This window comes from Mobula hypostoma, chromosome 11 (genome assembly GCF_963921235.1).
Source record: "Mobula hypostoma chromosome 11, sMobHyp1.1, whole genome shotgun sequence".
NCBI classification, from domain to species: domain Eukaryota; kingdom Metazoa; phylum Chordata; class Chondrichthyes; order Myliobatiformes; family Myliobatidae; genus Mobula; species Mobula hypostoma.
In genome coordinates this window covers 24,092,055-24,113,388 of record NC_086107.1, presented here as the reverse complement: position 1 = coordinate 24,113,388, position 21,334 = coordinate 24,092,055, and the positions used below count along the sequence as shown (strand labels likewise).

Below are 21,334 nucleotides of genomic sequence, written 5' to 3'. Positions count from 1 at the left end.
GTTGCTGAGATTCACCAGCACCATCTTGAACTATTTTTTAAGATTTGATAATAAAGTTTAAATTTGGAATTCACTAAAACACACATGATCATATATTCAATTTGCAAAAGAGGACACTTCGTGCAAATAGTAAACAAAAAGTTAATAAAAACACACTTCGCGTACTGTCCCAACTCTTCAACAGACGATGCCATTGCCATCACCCTCCACCTGGACAAAAAAGACACGTACGTTTGAATACTGTTCATAGACTTCAGTTCAGCATTCAACACAATTATTCCTCAGGAACTGATTGGAAAACTGAGTTTACTGGGCCTGAACACCTCCCTCTGCAATTGGATCCTAGACTTCCTGACTGGGAGACCTCAGTCAGTCCGGATTGAAGGCAGCATCTCCAACACCATCACACTGAGCACGGGGGCCCCCCAGGGCTGTGTGCTCAGTCCACTGCTGTTCACTCTGCTGACCCACGACTGTGCCGCAACACACAGCTCGAACCACATCATCAAGTTCGCCGATGACACGACCGTGGTGGGTCTCATCAGCAAGAACGATGAGTCAGTGTACAGAGAGGAGGTGCAGCGGCTAACGGACTGTTGCAGAGCCAACAACCTGTCTCTGAATGTGAACAAAACAAAACAGATGGTTGTTGACTTCAGGAGGACACAGAGCGACCACTCTCCACCGAACAATGACGACTCCTCCGTAGAGGTCGTTAAGAGCACCAAATTTTTTGGTGTTCACCTGGTGGAGAATCTCACCTAGTCTCTCAACACCAGCTCCATAGCAAAGAAAGTCCAGAAGCGTCTCTATTTTCTGCGAAGGCTGAGAAAAGTCCATCTCCCACCCCCCATCCTCACCACATTTTACAGAGGTTGTATTGAGAGCATCCTGAGGAGCTGCATCATGGCCTGGTTTGGAAATTGCACCGTCTTGGATTGCAAGACCCTGCAGCGGATAGTGAGGTCAGCTGAGAAGATCACCGGGGTCTCTCTTCCTGCCATCACAGACATTTACACCACACGCTGCATCCACAAAGCAAACAGCATTATGAAGGACCCCACACACCCCTCATATAAACTCTTCTCCCTCTTGCCATCTGGAAAAGGGCACCGAAGAATTCAGGCTCTCACGACAATTTCTTCCCCCAAGCCATCAGACTCATCAATACCCAGAGCCTGGCTTGACACCAACCTACTATACCTTCTACTGTGCCTACTGTCTTGTTTGTTATTTATTATAATGCCTGCACTGTTTTGTGCACTTTATGCAGTCCTGGATAGGGCTGTAGTCTAGTGTAGTTTTTGTGTTTTCCCTTACGTGGTTCAGTGTAGTTTTCGTGTTTTCCCTTACGTGGTTCAGTGTAGTTTTTGTATTGTTTCATGTAGCACCATGGTCCTGGAAGACGTTGTCTCATTTTTACTATGTTCTGTACCAGCAGTTGTGGTTGAAATGACAATAAAAAGTGACTTGACTTGACTTGATGGAACATGACTCCATGGCTGCAGAGCCCATTTAGCACTGAGGTGAGTGAAGCCCGTCCAGTAGCCCAATGGCTATAGGGCAACAACTGAACCCGAGCCTGGTGGCTTGGCACCCAATAGTCCTTCACATCCCACCCGACAGCAGCAGCGAGAGAGAGGGAGACCAGCCAAACAGGCAGACTGCACTGTTTTTTTTTTATCATGCTCAATGCATAAATCACTGCAGACTAATGGAGCTGTCCATGGGTTTGTCTTCCGCTATTAGGCCATGACATAGTGTCTACCCCCAGTGCTGGCCACCCCAGCTTTACCTGCACTCCCTAGAGTCTAGTCCCCCAAATCCTCCAGGAGATTGCAAAAGCGCCAGTTCATTTAGTTGGTTCAAAAGTATGCCCTTAAAAGGGAAGTGAAGAAATATAATAGAATTTATGAAAAAACTATCTGCAGACTGACTGATAAACAACCAATAAGCAAAATAAAAATCAAACTGTGTACATAAAAAATACAGAATGAGTAAAGACTCCTTGAAGGTAATTCTGTAGGTTGTGGAAGCAGTTCAGACTTGTGGTAAGTGAAGTTATTCACCCGCTTCAGGAGCCTGATGGTTGTTGGCTCCCAAACTGAGTGGTGTGGGACCTAAGGGTTCAGTACCTCCTGCCTGATGGTAGTAGTGAGTAGAAAACTTGGCTTGGATGGTGTCAGTTCAAAGGTAATATAGCATATGCTATTATACCTCAGGTTTTGAAACCATAGGGGTATTAGCTGCAGAGATTTCTTGGCTTTATAAAATAAAACCAATTAGCACCTTCCCTAAAGTCTAAATTTCTGAAGTTGAGAACTTGTATAACAAGCCCCTTACGAACACGTCACTGAATCATCACTTTTCTAGTGCAAACCAAGTAAAGGTTTTCATTGTTCTATTTTATCTCATGTGTCTCATTTGGATATGTACAGTAAGTGGAATGTTGGATGTCTGGTAAAGCTAGTAAAATATAAGGGAACTGATACCACAATAGAATATATTCTATTAGAAAAGAAAGGGCAAGAATTCATTATTCCACCAAGTGAATGGCACAATGGCACAGTTACCCTAAGGCCTCAGTAATCCAGGTCCAAACCTACCTCTGCCTTCGCTTGTGTGGAATTTGCATGATCTCCCCAAGATCTGGTGGCATTGCCCTGGTTTTCTGATTTTCTCCCACACCCCAAAGACATGCAAATTCATGGGATAATTTGATTCTGTAAATTGCCGCAAATGTTAACGGCATAGAGTTTCTGTTCAATGGATAGTCTGTTTCCATTTCCAGGTCAGACTTTTCAAACCTTGCTGGTAAAATCTATGGTGCGGATGGTGAGAAATTAAAATTCTCGACGATGGGGGTAGTCTCTGGGGATCTCATGGGGGAAGGAAGATTAAAGAGATTTGATTTTTTGTCACATGCACATAGAGACGTGCAGTGGAATGTATTGTTTTCATGAAATCAAGTCAGCGAGGATTGTGCTGGATATAGTCCATGAGTGTTGCCACGCTTCTGGCACCAATAGAGTATGGCCACAACTCACTAACCCTGTGCGGTCTTGCAAGACCACGGATCTGCGCCTGGAAAATCTTCACTCTCCGGGGTGCAAGCCTGGGCAAGGTTGTATGGAAGACCAGCAGTTGCTCATGCTGCAAGTCTCCCCTCTCCACGACACCAATGTTGTCCAAGGGAAGGGCATTAGGACCAATACAGCTTGGCACCAGTGTCATCGCAGAGCAATGTGTGATTAAGTGCCTTACTCACGTTCCCTCGGCTGGCGCTCGAACTCACGACCTTCAGGTAGCTAGTCCAATGCCTTAACCACATGGCCACGTATCCACACACTCTGTGTGGTACGTCTTTGGAATGTGGGAGCACCCAGAGGATACCTGTGGTCTCTGTTGGTGCTGCTGCAACTTATTTTCTGCTACTTATCTATTTAATACTGTTTTTCTATTACTGTCTTGTTTTTATCTACCGCTTTATTTAATTGCCTGAGAGGAAGCCAAACAGAGTTTCATTGTACCTATGTATAATGACAATAAAGATCATTCAATTCAATTGCCTTACAGACAGTGGCATGGATCAATGCCCAACTGGTGATCGCTGGTGTTATAGAACAATTGTGCCAACTGCTAGGCTACTGTTCTACCCTTTAGAAGAAAGGTTCTCATTCTTTAGATCGGGAATAAAGTTAATGTTTAGGGAAAATGGAGGGAAGGTGATAAATGAATCATCTGAAAATTATTTGGCCTATCATTCTGCCCTGAGGAAATGATGAACTGGTGCTAAATAGATTGACCTCTACCATTTGAATGTCTTCCTCTTGATATCCAATTTTCCCAGAGCTTCTTGATGTCACAATTAATAGAATGCTATCTCAATCTTTCATCTTTGCTTTGGAATTCAATTTTTGATAGGTATACTATCTACATGGAAACCTCTATACCTCAGTCTTATTTGACACTTAAACAAATGTAGAAATATACAGAAGTTACAGAGATAAGTCACATTGCCCAGTCATTTTATGCTGGCTGCTCTCCAAAAAAAAAGATTTCTCTAAATGTATTTACTCATCTTGTTCCCACATGCCTTCATCTCCTTTTCCTTCATCCACCTAAACCAATCTTTGATAGTTTCAACAGATTGCCCACTGGTGGCCTTCAAGTGCTCTGCATGAGTTCTAAGCCAACGCTATTAGTTTCTAGCTTCTGTGTTTATTCTGGTCCCCTGCTCGAACTGAACACGGTGTTTTAAAATCATTTCTTTTCATTTCCTAACAAGGTCAGGATCGGTGTCCTCCTCCTGTGCAGTGATTCAGTGGTTTGTCATTGATGAGGTAAGCTTCCAAATTTATTTATTATATCTGTCTATACCTTCTCTTAGAAAAAGTCTTTAAAATAAAGGAAATAATACAATATTGTGTCTTTCTCATGTGATGGTTTTACAACTGGGCAACAAAATTATTGTCTTCGAAAGAAACACATGTAACCCTGATAGTTCACTAAGTCAACAGAACTCAGTAGTGTGGGCCTGAGTCATCCAAATGAGAAGCATTCAGCTTCAAACCTTATAAGAAATTGTCCTTATGAATGATCAGAACTCATAATCGTTTGATATATTTCCACATTTTGATATCTTCTAATGCTATTAAATACCCCCTCATGGTGTACAGAAACATTTATTTATTTGACTGAACAATGTATTTGAACACACTGATTCAACTTTGAAATGTTACTTTCTTTACAGTAGAATAGGAAAAATTTAACCTTATTAATACATGGATTGTTTGCATTGAAACAGTACATAGTGTACATTATTGTCTGAACATTTAGGGCCTTAAAATAAACTCATATGTCATTTTTGTGGAAATGTTAACATTTTATTTTAAACATATTAATACAAGCAAAGGAACTCAATTCAAAAGTGCTTAATATCTGTACATTGATCATTACCAAACATAATTTCAAAGCTCATGTAACCATCACTTTGAGAACAAAACTCTATTTGGTTTTACTCTGTTATTTCCTTTATTTTATAAGTATAACATGGCTTATTTGTAACATTTCACTGATAGTTACAAATACCAAGCATAGCTTTGTATTGTCTAAAAATGAATTCTGTACTAAAAGCATTCCTGGTAATTTTGTGTAATGTTACAGGAATCTAACTTCAGTGCTATGAAATCTGGTGCTTTACTTTCAGCAGTTGGCATCTGCTTTGTGGAATTTCAGCAGTGAGAATGCCAGATTATACACAAGAGAAAACTGTTTTTAAAAAAGTTAAAAAATACTCCACTTTTCTTCATTATATCAAAGTAATAATTTATTAAAATTCCATTCAGATTATTGTTTCACAATTAGTGGAAATAGTGAAAAAATACTTTGATTTTTAGTTGTTTAATTTTAAGGAGTAAATCTTAGCTTCGTTCAGTAACATAATATAATTGGTAACTTATCACAAGGCATTTCACACCTCCTGCATTGAGTTTACTGAAGATATACTCTCAGTGGTCACTTTATTAATTACATCCGTACACCTGCTGAGTGATGCAAATATCTAACCAGCCAGTCATGTGGCAGCAACTCAATGCATAAAAGCATGCAGCCATGGTCAAGAGGTTCAGTTGCTGTTCAGACCAACATCTGGATAGTGAAGAAATGTGAGCTAAGTGACCCTGACTGTGGAAAGATTGTTGGTCCCTGACAGGGTGGTTTGAGTATCTCAGAAACTGCTGATCTCCTGGGATTTTCATGCACAACAGACTCCGGAGATTACAGTGGATGATGCAAAGAAACAAAAAAAAAGCACCTGTCATGGTCCGGTCTATGAAGTCCGCATTCCGGTTCACGGTCCGGTCCATCGACCCTTGCTCCAGGTTTTCCTGTCTACCCTGTTTCTGTTCCTGTTGAGCACTAATTGAGGCAGCTGATTCTTGTTGGGGCTGGCTGCATAAATACCTCCAGAAATCAGGGCATGGCTGCTGGATTGTTCTTGTCCTTACTCCTTGTATCCCTTCCCCTGCATTCTGTTTCCCCGCCTGAAGCCCAGCCTTGTCTTGCCAATAACTCTCGCCTTGCTTCGCCTGTAGTCTTGGCTTGGAGCCACCCTGTACCTAGTTTCCTTCCTGTCCCTTGCCTCCCCTGGGTAAGTCAGGCCGTCTTGCCGTTACCCTGCAGTTGGTTCTGTCCCTTCCTGTCCCTTGCATCCGTGGGGTAAGCCAGGCCCATATTGCCGTTACCCTGCGGTTGGTTCTGTCCCTTCCTGTGCCTTGCCTCCGTCGGGTGGAGATCTGCGCTCTGCCCAGGTGATCCGCGCCCTGCCCAGGAGGAGCTTCAAGACTCCAAGCCACGAGCCTTGCCTCAAGCCAAGCTTCAAGACCCCAAGTCTCAAGCCTCTAGTCTCAAGCCTCTGGTCTCAAGCCTTGTCTCAAGTCTCTGGTCTCAAGCCTCGCCCCAAGTCTCTGGTCTCCAGCCTCGCCTCAAGTCTCTGGTCTGCAGCCTCGCCTCAGGTCTGAAGACTCCAGCCTCATCCTACCTGCCAGCCAAGTCATGTCCTTGCTTAGTTCTGGGATCCGGGCCAGAGGCAAGACCTGGGTTCTGGGTCCTTGTCCAGTCTCTGGCTCGGAGTCCAAGCCCGGGCTCCTAGCTCTCTTGTCCAGTCTTGTTCCAGGTTCCTGGTTTTCATGTCCATGTCCTAGCCTTCACCCTGTATCCTAATCCTGTCCCTACTACTTCTGTGTCTGTGTCTTGCACTTGGGTCCGTTCCGAGCCTCCACCGTATGACAGCACCCAATGAGCAGCAGTTCTTGGGTGAAAGTTCCTTGTTAATGGGAGAGCTCAGAGGAAAATGGCCAGACTGGTTTAAGCTGGCAGGAAGGTGACAGTAACTGAAATAATCACAAGTTACAATGGTGATGTGCAGAAAAGCATCTCTGTATGCACAACACATCAAACCTTTAAGAGGTTGGGCTACAGCTGCAGAAGACCTCGAACATTACTGCAAATATCTAATTAGCCAATTATGTGGCAGCAGCTCAATGCATAAAAGCATACAGACATGGTCAGGGGGTTTAGTTGTTGTTCAGAGGTACTTAATAATATAGCCACTGAGTGTAAATCCAAGAATTATGTTGAATGATTTGGTGGATTTCTGTAACACATTTGTCCTTCAATGATGTGACTTCAGCAATGAAGTTTAGGAATCTAAATGGTACAAAAAGACAATAACACCATGTAAGAAAGCCACTGATATCTGTAAGTTCTAACCTAAGCATGCTAACCATTGCAGGTGTGTTTGAAAATACATTCTCCAGTGTATGGCTGTGGTTATCCAGACTAAACTACACACCGTGCAGTATCTGATTCACAAATACAAAGACAATGCACCCCTATCTTTCTGATGAAACAATGTACTGTGCCTATAAAAAATATTCACCCCCCCCAGAAGTTTTCATGTTTTATTGTTTTACAACATTGAATCACAGTAGATTTAATCTGACTTTTTTGACACTGATCAACAGAAAAGGGCTCTTTCAATTCAAAGTGAAAACACTTTTCTACGAAGTAATCTAAATTATTTACAAATATAAAGCACAAAATAATTGATTGCCTAAGTATTAACCCTTTTCAAATCTGTATTTAGTAGATGTACATTTGGCATCAATTACAGCCTTGAGTCTGTGTTGATAAGTCTCTATCAGTTTTGCAGATCAGAGCACTGCAAATTCCTCAATTTTCTTTACAAAACTTCTCAAGCTCCGTCAGATTGCATGGAGATCTTGAGTGAACAGCCCTTTTCAAGTCCAGCCACAAATTCTCAATTGGATTGAGGTCTGAACTCTGATTTGGCTGCTCCAGGACATTAACTTTGTTGCTTTTATGTCATTCCTGTGCAGCTTTGGCTTTATGCCTGGGGTTATCGTCTTGCTGGAAAGCAAATCTTCTCCCAAGTCGCAGTTCTCTTGCAGATTGCATTAGGTTTTCCTCCAGGATTTCCCTGTATTTTGCAGCATTCATATTAGCCTCTATCTTCACAAGCCTTCCAGGGCCTGCTGCAGTGAAGCATCCCCACAGCATGATACAGCCACCCCCATTCTTCACAGTAGGGATGGTATGTGTTGGATTATGTGCTGTTGTTCGGCTTACACCAAACATAGAGTTATCTTCTTAGATCCCAGCTACCTGATCTTCCTTGCTGTACTCTGGGCAGACACATTCCAAGTGATGAAAACAAAATTCTACCCCCTAAGATTTGATATTAAAGTGCTTTGCCTCTGATTTTCAGACTACATTTAAAGAAGTGTAAGTTGAGAAGGGCATTTGCGGTGGCTGTCCAAGCCCATAATGGAAGGCTTGATCCAACTTTATTTCAATTCAGCTAATGCACTATGTGAGTTAAAAAGATGACACACCACTGTTTGCTAGTTTTTGGCAGCAAAAAAATTATCTTGGGCAGCTTGAAAATAGAAATGGTTGGGGAAGGGATTGGGATGGGGGTCCTGAGATGACTTGAAACAGTAGGGACTCCAAATAAATATTTCAAATAACTGCAAAAATGAAGTCCCTGGGTAGTAATTCCTTCCTGCACTACTAGCTATTGTAAAAGATAAACAGGTACCTAATGGGCATGGCTCATCCTTTGCCAATTTCCACAATGGTAGCCTACATTTATGGCTGAGCTAATCAGGACAAATTTAAACAGCTACCTTTGTATTGTTGACAGTTATGCTTTATGCCTATTTAAAAACATCTGAAACGGATGTCAATAGTACATATTTTTAATTTCAAAATTTTACTACCCAAATATTAACCATGAAACAATGGCTGTTGTTTGAAAATAGTCCCATAATGTTCCCACCATTTGTGCAAGTTAGTATAGACTTATATATACAGGTGGCCCCCTGTTTTTCGAACGTTCGCTTTACAACAGGTCACTGTTACGAAAGACCTACATTAGTACCTGTTTTCTCTAACCAAAGAGGATTTTCGCTTTTATGAAAAAAAGTCCGCTATATACGTGTGTTTACCATGACCGTGAAGCCTTGTGCGGGCAGTTGTGTGCACATGCGTGTACGTGCATAGGCGCGTACATGCGCATGTGTGTACGTGCCGATTTTTTTCTCCATATCGATTTTGGCTCGCTGTCTTTCCGATTTTGATAAGTGAAACTACACTGTACATACATTATTTCTACTTTATATAGGTTTATCATATCGTTCCTGCTTTTACTATATGCTTGTGTTATTTTAGGTTTTATGTGTTATTTGTTATGACTTGGTCGGTTATTTCTTAAGTCTGGGAACGCTCAAAAATTTTTCCCATATAAATTAATGGTAATTGCTTCTTCGCTTTATGACATTTCGACTTACAAGCAGTTTCATACGAACGCTCTACCTTTGAATAGTGGGGGAAACCTGTACTCAGTTTTAATGAAATGTTTTATTTTTCAGTATGAAGCCTTAAGATGATTGATTTGCTAGTGCTATGACCAACTAATGAATGATCTTTTATGTTCAGTCTTTAATAAGAATAGGTAGTGAAGCAGGAGGTGAGACCTTGAGCTCATCCTTGAATCGAAGATAACTGCAAGATGTGACCTTGCATTATTCCATTGATTGCTTAGGGCAGATTGCAAGGTTAGTCTGTGAGTGGCTTTTATTCGGGTAGATTGGAGCTGAGTGATTCACTTCCTGAAAAGAACTATATAACCTGGCTGGTTAAATAAATTGAAAACCTGAAGATTACCCTGACTCATCTGCCCGACTTTTGATGAGAACGACCCATGTGAAATTATGTTCAGTAGCAAGCTTTCTGTTCTTGTAGATGATCCAGGAGGAAAGTTCATACTTTTCTTTTGTGGTTCTCCTAGTTAAATCTTTCTTTAACATCACGTGGTTGATTTTGAATATGTATTATATTATGCAGACACGAGATATTGTAGATGCTAGAATCTGGAAAAACATGCAAAATGCTGGAGGAACTCAACAGGTCGGCAGGATCTGTATGTATTTCTACAACTATGGATGCTGCCTGAACTGCTGAGTACCTCCAGCATTTTGTATACATCTCGTTATGTCTGGGTAAGAATGTATCCTGTCTATGAAATAATTGACATGTGGCTATATCAGTCCTATGACTTAGCTAGCAACCAAAAATATTCACTATGCTAAAAATCTAGAACAACACATAAAATGCCAGAGGAACTCAGCAGATCAGGTAGCATCAATGGAGAGGAATGAACTGTCGATATTTTGGGCCTAGACCCAGCGTATTGTGTGCTTTTTTAAACTATTAAACCTTAATCAAACTATGAAAACATTTAATGCTATAAAAACATGAACTAAAACACAACACACAAACTCAAGCAACTAAAATGTAATTTTAACACCTTAGAGACTTGGAGGGTGGAATTTTCGAGTTATGTCCAAAAGAGCTTTTTGACGCAAAATGTACATAGGCCAATGAGGGACGGAGTGTCTATGAACCTTTTATTGCGAAATGCAGCTAGTTGATTTGGATAGTGATTTTATTTTAAACAAAGGGGATGGACTGGCAATTAAGGTCAACTTCGAGTAAGAAAACTATCTTCATCATCCTCCTCATGTGCCATGTCATATGATGTAGGCAATCATGGTCTATGACCATAGTTGTTCTTGGCAGATGTTTCTACAGAAGCGGTTTGCCATTGCCTTCTTCTGGGCTGTGTCTTTACAAGATGGGTAACCCCAGCCAATATCAGTACTGCTCAGGGATTGTCTACCTGGCGTCAGTGGTCACATAGCCAGGACTTCTGACATGAACTGTCATATAATCATCCACCACCTGCTCCCATGGCTTCACGTGACCCTGATCTGGGGTTAAGCAGGTACTACACCTTGCCCAAAGGTGGCCTGCAGGCTAGTGGAGGGAAGGAGTACCTTACACCCTCTTTAGTAGAGATGGATCCCCATCCCGCCACCCAAAAAGAAAGTAGGAAATTATTCACTATGATTGGAAAATGAACAGGGAGACCGCAAAGCCACAGATGCAGAACTTGGAATGCATCAGGAACAAGAGGAGCAGGAAAGGCAATTGCCAATCAAACCTTGGGTGGATAATGGTGATATGTTCTGTTGGCATTCTGAACAATTGTTTCAAATTCTAGATTTGGAACTAACCCAGCAGTGAGGTCCTGAATCATAAGTGTCTTGTCCCTGCTGTGTTTATTCATCTCCTTGATTCAGTTCCCTGTGTAATCTCAGCAGGTCTCTGCTCATGTACAGGTGCTTAGATAGAGTCATATACATAGTGTAGAAGAGAATCATAGGCTGCAGTGATATTGGTATGTTGATGAAATGAGCTGAAAAGTGACAGGGTGGTGTTAAATCCAGACAAATGTGAAGGAATGCATTTTGGGAGCACTCTTATGAGGCTAGGACATACACCATGAGTGGTAGGGTCTTAAGTCCTGAGGAACATAGTACAAATGCATGCATCTTTGAAGCTAGCAAAACAGGTAGATAATGCACTTAGGAAGGCATCTGGGATACTGGCCTTTATTTGTCAGGGCATCAAGTACAGAAGTTGGGGGGCTATGCTCCAACTTCATCCTCCTAAATGCATGCGTTCCAACTTTGATCAGATCTCAGCTGGGGTCCTGCCTGCAGTTCTGGTAACCATGGATGTGATAACAGTGGAGAGGGTGTGAAAAAGATTCACTAGAATGCTGCCTGGGGTGGAGCAGTTCAGTTGCGAAATCTAGATCTCTTCTGCCTGGAGCGGAGGAGGTTAACAAGGATGATCACAAGACCCTGTTGGACATTGGTAATAAGATACTGCAAATCTGGTTCATTGATTCAATGGCATGACCGATGGTGGGGGAGTTGCGTGGCTTCAGTTGTTGTGCGGACCAAGCTCTCATGCCGTGGCATTGCCTGTGCAGCCACCCAAGGGAGGAGTTGGAGAGAGTGCAAAGTGCAACAGGTGTGCTGGAACCTGAGCTACTTTGTGGGCTGGTCCCAGCATGAGATAAGCGGATTTGTCTCTGTCTGCTGAACCAGCACGAGATGAGGAACTGCTGCGTGCTTGTTCTTGCAGAAACATGGCTCCAGGATGACAACTCATGCACCATCAATCTTCAGGCCATGCTATGCAGGGACTTGGACTAATATTATTTTGTGATGGTGTGTGCTATTGTAACCACATCTGCTGTGTTCTCTGTGTGACTGTATGTTACTGGGTTTTGCACCTTGGCCCCAGAGGAACATTGTTCCATTTAGTTGTACATACAGTATGTGCATGGTTGAAAGACAAATAATCTTGAACTTTTGAACTATTCTAAAGATACATGGGCTAGTAAGCTAATTGGTCACATGCGTGTGATTGGGTGGTACCAGCTTGTTAGGCTGGAAGGGTCTGTATCTCAAAATAAAAATAAAAAAAGAAGTAATTCATGTATATACAATTACAAAGGATATAGATTTGGGTAGATTGTTCCCAAACTTTCCCCATACCGGAGGTAGGTAAAACTAGAGAATATAGGCTTAGGGTTGGGGAAAGCGATTCAAAGGGGATATGAGGAGGATCTTCTGCATCCAGAGAGTGCCTGAGAGAATAGTTGAAACTGGGTCAACGACAGCATTTAAACATGATCTGGATGAACACTTGAATTATCACTGGGCAATGGACCAAATGCTGAGTGCTGGGATTAACATGGAAGCAGAAGTTGAACCATATAGCCTGTCTCTGAGCTGTACATTTCAATGACTTTAGTAGTGCCTCACAGATGTTGTCCAATATTGAAATCAATGGAGAAGCAGTTCCTGCATCTATTCCACCTGTGAGGAGTCCAATGACAGAGGAAATTGGAGAGATGCCAGTAAACAATTTGGTATCCCCATGACAATGCACACATGTGGAAATCCAAAACGTGTCATCACTGACACATGTAGAATTGCCATATTGCCCCTGCAAAATCTACCCTAAACAAACTTCTTGACAATTCAGTTTAGAGGTCAACAGTGCTTCAGTGCAAGTAGCAGAGAGGACATGTTGATTTTTAAGCAATTCAATTAACTGTCCTTTACACTGATCAACACAAAGAAACAAGAGAAAATCTTTACACTGAGTATCAGGTGGGCTTAAAACATATGACTCCTCCAATGTCATGTGCTTAATGCTAAAATTACCCCTATTGGCTTTAATGCAAAGAGATTTTTAATAGCATATAATCCAACTACCAACCAGATAGCAAACATTATCTGACTCAAAAATGATGCAAGCATTCAGTAGGTATAATAATATTTAAATTGAATGAAATTAGTTAATGAATCTTGTAATAGTACTTTATCCTCTCTGAAGCAGGGATGATAAATCTTTTGACGTAGAGATATCTTGCACAGACATAGAAGTCAAAAAAATGTATTTATGAAATGTGAACACTTATTCAGCTTTTTGATCTCTTTTGAACTAAAAATATTTGATCGGAAGAGTAGTAAGTGCTATCAGTGGTCTTTGAAAAAGCATCAGTAGTATCAGGATTTAACTTGTGGCTGAATAACAGAATACAGTTGTTTATTGGGTTTGGTTGTTTTATCATTTATAATACAGCATACTTCCAGTTTCCTTAACTTCCCAGTGCTTTGCCCTCTGTTATATGATCTGTTTGTCCAGGCTTGTTTGATATGGAAATTGTTGCTTTCTGCTGAGGTCAAGGATCAAGTGCCATTCTATTCAATGAACCAATCAGTATACCCCAGTCACAGCTGGTAGTCACATTGGGCTACGTTGCGGAAGCCAACTGAACATTTGTGTTCTGCTGGATACTGCCTTTAGTCCAGTCAATGAATTTAAAAGGACTTACGCCCTTCAAGGGAGAAGCCTACTCCAAAGGTCAGAATCAGGTTTATCATCACTGGCATGTGACGTGAAATTTGTTAATTTAGCAGCAGCAGTTCAATGCAATACATAATATGGAAAAGAAAAAATATATAATAAATAAATAAATTACGGTATGTGAATAGTGAATAGATTAAAAACATGCAAAAATAAAAATATTGTATATTAAAAAGTGAGGTAGTGTCCAAGGGTTCAATGTTCACTTAAGAATCGGTTGGCAGAGGGGAAGAATCTGTTCCTGAATCACTGAGTGTGTGCCTTCAGGCTTCTGTATCTCTTACCTGATGGTAACAGTGAGAAAAGGGCATGCCCTGGGTGCTGGAGGTCCTTAATAATGGACGCTGCCTTTCTGAGACACTGCTCCCTGAAGATGTCCTGGGTACTTCTAGGCTAGTACCCAAGATAGAGCTGACTAGAGTTACAACCTTCTGCAGCTTCTTTTGGTCCTGTGCAGTAGTCCTCTTTATACCAGACAGTGATGCAGCCTGTCAGAATGCTCTCCACGGTACATCTATAGAAGTTTCTGAGAGTATTTGTTGACATGCCAAATCTCTTCAAACTCCTAATGAAGTATAGCTGCTGTCTTGCCTTCTTTATAACTACATCGATATGTTGGGACCAGGTTAGATCCTTAGAGATCTTGACACCCAGGAACTTGAAGCTGCTCATTCTCTCCACTTTTGAAATCTCTATCCGTCTTACCCTTCCTGAAGTCCACAATCAGCTCTTTCGTCTTACTGACGTTGAGTGCCAGGTTGTTGCTGCGGCACCACCCCACTGGTTGGCATATCTCACTCCTGTACGCCCTCTCGTCACCACCTGAGATTCTACCAACAATGGCTGTATCATCAGCAAATTTATAGATGGTATTTGGGTTATGCCATGTTTCTCGTCTCCAAGTATTCCAAGGTAACAAACAATAGGGAGGTGTGGGAATATTCCTACCTTCTCTTTGAAATAATGGGATGCCTAATAGGAAGGTGTGCCTTTGCAAATTCATTTCACTAAGCCAGCCCTGGATAAAAAATGTGCTATGCTCAAATTGCCAATCAACTAATTGAATAACTGTTAATTATATCATCTAAACCCGCATACCAGTGCTTTCTTCCAACCTGCAGTAATTTTCAATGAAACACATCTGAGCCAACATATTCCAATTACATGCACTCATGGGTCATAAGGAGCAAATCAAATTTCCCGATTAGAAAGGGATTCCACTCAGTACACAACTGGTCCTCCATCAAATGCTACAGATTTTGCATGATCATAGTGCATATGTAGGGATTGTTACAGCTTATTTTTTGTGAGGAGCTCTAACCTCACAGCATTATTCAAGAGAAATTATATTACATCAAAAGGATTTCTGAGAGGCAAAACAAATCCTTTTTTTTTGTTCTCACAACTTATGATGCACCTCAGCCAGCAAACTTACCTGTAGCAATGAGAGGACTATTGGGAGGACTACTGAGCTGCTGATCTCTTGGTTTCTTTGAACTGATGGACACATTGAGATGCAATGGAAGATGGCAGGGACTGAGGGCCTGGCACTCTATCAGAGGGTGACTCACTGTTACATCTCAGTCACCAAAAATTCCCAGCTGACTCAATATGAACCACTGTCAAGCGTGGGAATGTAGGTGCTATATTAGCATCAGTACTGGTAGAGTCAGTGATAAAGGGTGCTGGGGTAGTTGGATTATTGAGGGACAACGTGAAGAAGATTGATTAATATCATTAATACATTAATATGTTCCTCTGGTGAGTAAAATGGAAATATAGCCTGGCCTTTTAATTTGTCAAGGTTTTGATCAAGATCAATTACATTAGACAGTAGATAGTCTGAACTTGCTGTATCCCCAGTGAAATTTTGGACATGAACACATATCCAATGCTAAAGGATGTGGTTCTTCAGAACAATCCTTCCATATTATTTCAGTATTAAATTGTCACTTCTATTTTCCAGCATACACACCTTCAGTTCCCACTCCCCCACTGCTCAGCCGGGAATACACGCTGTACTATAGATTTTGCAGTACATTTCTTATTTTTCATTAATTGTTTTGCATTTTCAAGTCACTTGTCCCTTCGATTACACAGCCAATCTAAATTTTGTAAAAACCTTCAGTGACCAACTATCCCATTTGATTTCTTTAATTGTAAATGGATCAATGTTAACTAGACTTTAGCTGGTTTAATATCTGAGTACTATTCCAATACAAAAGAGTAGAGAAAATTGCAAGTATGTAGAAGTTTCTTTAGTGCATCAGCTTTAGATGTTCATTTTTTAGATTGTGTTGTACACTCAGTGGCTATTCCGTTAGGTACACCTGCTTGTTAATGCAAATATCTAATCAGCCAATCATCTAGCAGCAACTCAATGGATAAAAGCATGCTGATTTGGTCAAGAGGTCCTGTTGTTCAGACCAAACATCAGAATGGGGAAGAAATATGGTCTAAGTGACTTTGACCATAGTGTGATTATTTGTGCCAAACAAGCTGCTTTGAGGATCTCAGAAACTGCCAATCTCCTGGGATTTTCACACCCAACAGTCTCTAGAATTTACAGAGAATCATGTGAAAAACAAAAGACATCCAGTGAGAGGCAGTTCTGTGGGTGAAAACATCTTGTTAAAGAGAGAGGCCAGGGGAGAATGGCCAGACTAATTCAAGCTGATGGGAAGTCAACAGTAACTCAAATAATCCATGTGTTACAACAGTGGTGTGCAGAAGAGCATCCTTGAATGCACAACACATTGAGCCTTGAAGTGGATGGGCTACATCAGCAGAAGACACAGATATACACTTAGTGTCCACTTTATTAGGTACAGGATATATCTAAGAAAGTGGCCACTTAGTATATGTCAAGATTTCAACTTTCACTGTTGTTTCCCAACAAAAGCATAAACGTCTTTGTGGTTTGCACATGGTAATATCACTGCAGTGATGAACCTTGCAGAGCCCCATTCAGTAAAAAGATAATTTAACAGTCTTAAAATACTAAACCACTTATACATTCCCCTAATGACACAGTGTATGTCAAGAGTGCTCGGCAGATGAGCCTTCCTCTTAACTTGCCTGCAAAATGAAAAGAATAGCAAGTATTTTGGAGATGTCTTGACAACAAATCATATTAAGCTTTCAAATCATTAAGGGAAATGTGAGCAACCCTGCACACCTCAAAGTGGTTTGCATTCTTTAAATGTGCAGTTCAGACATTCTAGTGGTAACTCTTTTGAGAATTGAATGTGTTGATTATCAGACAAAGCAAACTTTAGGGCAGTGAGTCATTTAGGAACTCTGATGTAAAGGCTACTTGCAAATAAGTGTATGAATAAAACATAAATAAACACGTAGACCTTGTCCCTTGTGCTCCTCGCACTCATACTCCTGCATCTGATTTTGATCAGAGTTTGCTCACAGACAAACTTGTCTTCAAATAAGTATGTTACAGATATTTAGTTCAGTAATTTCAGTTGTTCGGTTTCTTCCACTTCACCTGTATTGTTTCTATAATTGCACAACTACCTGTAAGAGACCATTCAATACTTTCAGCAAAATACCTTTCATTTTGATAATATTTGACAGCAAAAATCAAAGCTAATACCATCTACGTGTTATCCAAAGCCTCTTCTTTTTCTTTAATGGAGTGATCTGTGGTGCACTAACCATTCCACAATAGGCCCTTTGATCTCACCTCTGAATTTAAGTGCTTTAATGGTTATCCGATAAGATTTAATAGTTCTCCACAAAGGAAAACTGCTTTGACACTGACTTAAAAAAAGTTGCCTCTCGCTTACAGACAATTACAACCCTTCTGAAAGAGGGGTATAGAAAGAGAAAACAGATCCCGGCATCTTCAAAGAAAATCCTCCCTTCCCCGAAGAGTCCCAACATTTAAAAAGAGGCGTGTAAGCCTTTAAATTATTGTATACTCGAACCTGGTGGGAATGAATAGTTGAAGTGGAGCACGTAGAGCTACGGAAAGTTTTGTATGTAAAGAAACCAATCAAACCAACCCTTCCTTTTCAAGTATTGGAAAATTGTAGAATCAGTGTTTAGATTTCAGAGTTCAAAGTGGACATGCATGTAGATATGAATGGCTTTCTGACATTTATAACTGCTCACTAATTAAACTAAGCCATCACGAGGAATGAGTCATAAAGTTACAGAACACTACAGCACAGATACAGGCACTATGGCTCAACTCATCCATGTCAAAGTGCTTAGTCCCATCGACCTGCAGATGGATCATAGTCCTCCATCCCCCTCCTATCAATGTACCTATCCAAATTTCTTTTAAAAGTTGAAATTGAACCCACTTCCATCACTTGTGCTGGCGGTTTGCTACATACTCTCATCACCCTCTGAGTGAGGAAGTTCCCCTTAAACATTTCAGCTTTCACCCTTAACCCAATACATCTAGCTCCAGTCTCACCCAACCTCAGTGGAAAAAAGCTTGCCTGCATTTATCTTATCTATACACCTCATAATTTTGTTTACCTTATTTACAAATTAACTAAATGCTGTGAATCAGAACTATAAGTTCCTAGATTTCACAACAATAAAGGTGTACAGTTAAACCATCTTGGCTGTACTAATTTTAAACAACTGTGCAGAGTTCCGACACATTCCCTCAACCCAAATGAAAGTAAAGTATGGACAATTATTTTAGTAACAGCTATAATAAGACAAAGGTGATGTACTGGAGGTAAAATCAGGCACCTTTTTATTGTAGGGTGTGGTCCAAAACTAACCTCGAGATCAAACAAAACATGAAAGGATAAGAATGTAAGTTAGATGAAGGGACTGATGACAGTGGTTCCAACCACATTATTTGCTTGTGAGGAATTTTCTGTTGTTTGTCATTGGGCCATTGGGCATCTGATAGGCAAATTGGAAAAAAACAAAGCCATGATGAGATGGAACTTAATGTTACAGGAGATGGAGTTTGTTAAAATAATGTTGCCAGTAGTAACAGAAAATTGCCTATAGATTCAGTCATAGCAATAGACTTTAATACTAAGTATGGCCTTCAGAGTAGTTAGATGATGGCATCTTTAATCGCTTATTATTTTACAGCTACAGTGTACTTACTTTGTTTAACATTGAACAAGTTGACTAAATAAACTTTTAACTAACACTTTTAAACTTCATCCACCTCAAGGGCAGCTCGCTTATTGATGGCTCATGTCCTTTCCTCTTTCATCACCACCACCCACGAGCGATGAGTTCATTTTGAGTAGCACCACTCTAGGCTTTAATTATATTGGTACCTTCTTCAAAAATGTGGCTAGACTGAGTTGTGGGTCTTGAGATGTCATTTTGATGGAATAGCTAAGGTTTTCCTCCCCCACAAATTATGAGGCCAAGCAGCAAAATCATTTGTTAATTGGTCAGAGCTTGCAAAGTTGGTGCCCTTTTCCACTTGGAACTTAAATATCGCATTTTGAATCTAAAACATGAATACTCCTGACCTATTAAATAGGATGTGCTCAGGGTAAATTCTAACTCTGCAACTGAAGGAATAGAAAGAGCTTATCAGAGTAGTGAGCTTAAAGAGAAGTCATTAAGGTTGATATGGGGAAAGATGAAATGACATTTTTTTCATGTCCTAAGTGTAGATGCTTTATGAGTGGTAATAATGGATTGCCGAGTTTGCAATCACAGGCTTTGAGAAGAAGAAAGATAACTAGCCATTTTGTCTTTCTCTGTGTTTAACATCTGACATCAATTGCTCAAAATGATACTGTTAAAAATGGCACTCTGCTGCCATTTTTAAATTGTATCTCTTGCAAGATCATGATGGGATCTTAGCAATGAAAATACAAGTCAATCATAGTGAGCTCAATTTCAGTCTGTATTTATATAGGAATTTAAGATCAGATTAACTTACTCTACCCTTTTTAGGATAAAATATTCACCATTTGTCTTTTCAATGACGTTTGCACAGATTTTGCTCCTATTGTATTGATACAATTTCTTCAAATGTTTCTTCTTGTTTGTCCAAGACAAACGATATTTACTGTGCCTCTTCCTCCTCTCCATATCCTGAGGAACAGAAAAATAGGAGGACGAGGAGACTTTTTCTGTAATTTAACACAATTAGGATCTTTCTCCATATCCCTTCTTTGATGCTTCTATAATCTAGAGTGAAGACTTTCCAGGCGCAGATCCATGGTCTCGCAAGACTAACGGATGCCTTTTTAAAATCTAGAAATCTATCTGTCCCCCCCTTAAGTATGTTTAGCAACTTGACCAAGATAATGAGAGGAATTGATCACGTGGATAGTCAGAGGCTTTTTCCCGGGGCTGAAATGGCTAGTGTGAGAGGGCATAGTTTTAAGGTGCTCGGAAGTAGGTACAGAGGAGATGTCAGGGGTACGTTTTTTACGCTGAGAGTGGTGAGTGCGTGGAATGGGCTGCCGGCGGTGGTGGTGGAGGCAGAAACGGTAAGGTCTTTTAAGAGACTCTTGGATGGATACATGGAGCTTAGAAAAATAGAGGGCTATGGGTAAGCCTAGGTAGTTCTAAGGTAAGGACATGTTGGGCACAGCTTTGTGGGCCAAAGGGCCTGTATTGTGCTGTAGGTTTTCTATGTCTCTAAAATGGTAGTTGATGGATTTGAGAGATCAAACTAATTGCAGCATTCCAGGAAGACAAGGAAAGGCGGAAGTTGGATTAATGTAATGATGGGAACATTACATACTAGTGTGGACATTTAATAGCACTAAGTGAGGCATCCTACGGTGAACCAACAATCAATTTGTTTATGAACATGCTGTAACAAAAGTCAGCAGCACCCAAAGCCCAAGCCTTAATGGCCCTTACAGTTTTCTTGTTTATTGTGTCTTTTGGAGCACACAAGTAAATCTGCAACCATGGGAATTGGATGCCAATTCAAGACTCAGTCAGATGTCAGGGCCAGAGTTGGGGGTGGTGGTGCTTGAGTCGGGGGGTAAAATAGATGCATAGCAGAGGTGATGGTGTGAGGACCATTCTGGGAGGTAGACATAAAGTATAAGAGGTAAGAAGGGGAACATTCTTGTGTGGTGTTCCCATAGTTAGACTGGACCTACTCAAAGAGTATTGACGGGGAAGTCAGGCCACCTTTCAAGAGGGTGAGTGCTCACAAGGTGACAGGCCCCGTTGGAGTACCTGATAGGGCTCTGAAAACCCGTGCCAACCAACTGGCGGGGTGTGCAAAGACATTATCAATCTCTCATTGCTACAGTCAGAAGTTCCCATCTGCTTTGAAAGGGCAACAATCATACCAGTGCCCAGGAAGAGCAGGGTGAGCAGCCTTTACGGCTATCATCCAGCAACCTCACATCTACAGCGATGAAGTGCTTTGAGAGGTTGGTTATGGATAGAATGAACTCCTGTCTCAGCAAAGACCTGGACCTACTGCAATTTGCCTATCGCCACAATAGGTCTATGGCGTATTGGCTCTTCG

The 21,334-nt window shown here is 41.0% G+C and overlaps 1 long non-coding RNA gene across 1 annotated transcript in view; it reads left to right on the top strand.

Moving 5' to 3' along the window:
• LOC134354243 (uncharacterized) overlaps positions 1 to 21,334 on the top strand; it is a 106,253-nt gene that overhangs the window by 78,718 nt on the left and 6,201 nt on the right. Inside the window, exon 4 of the long non-coding RNA XR_010019743.1 lies at positions 4,289 to 4,343. This is a non-coding gene — a long non-coding RNA (uncharacterized LOC134354243). The remainder of the gene's footprint in view (positions 1 to 4,288; positions 4,344 to 21,334) is intronic.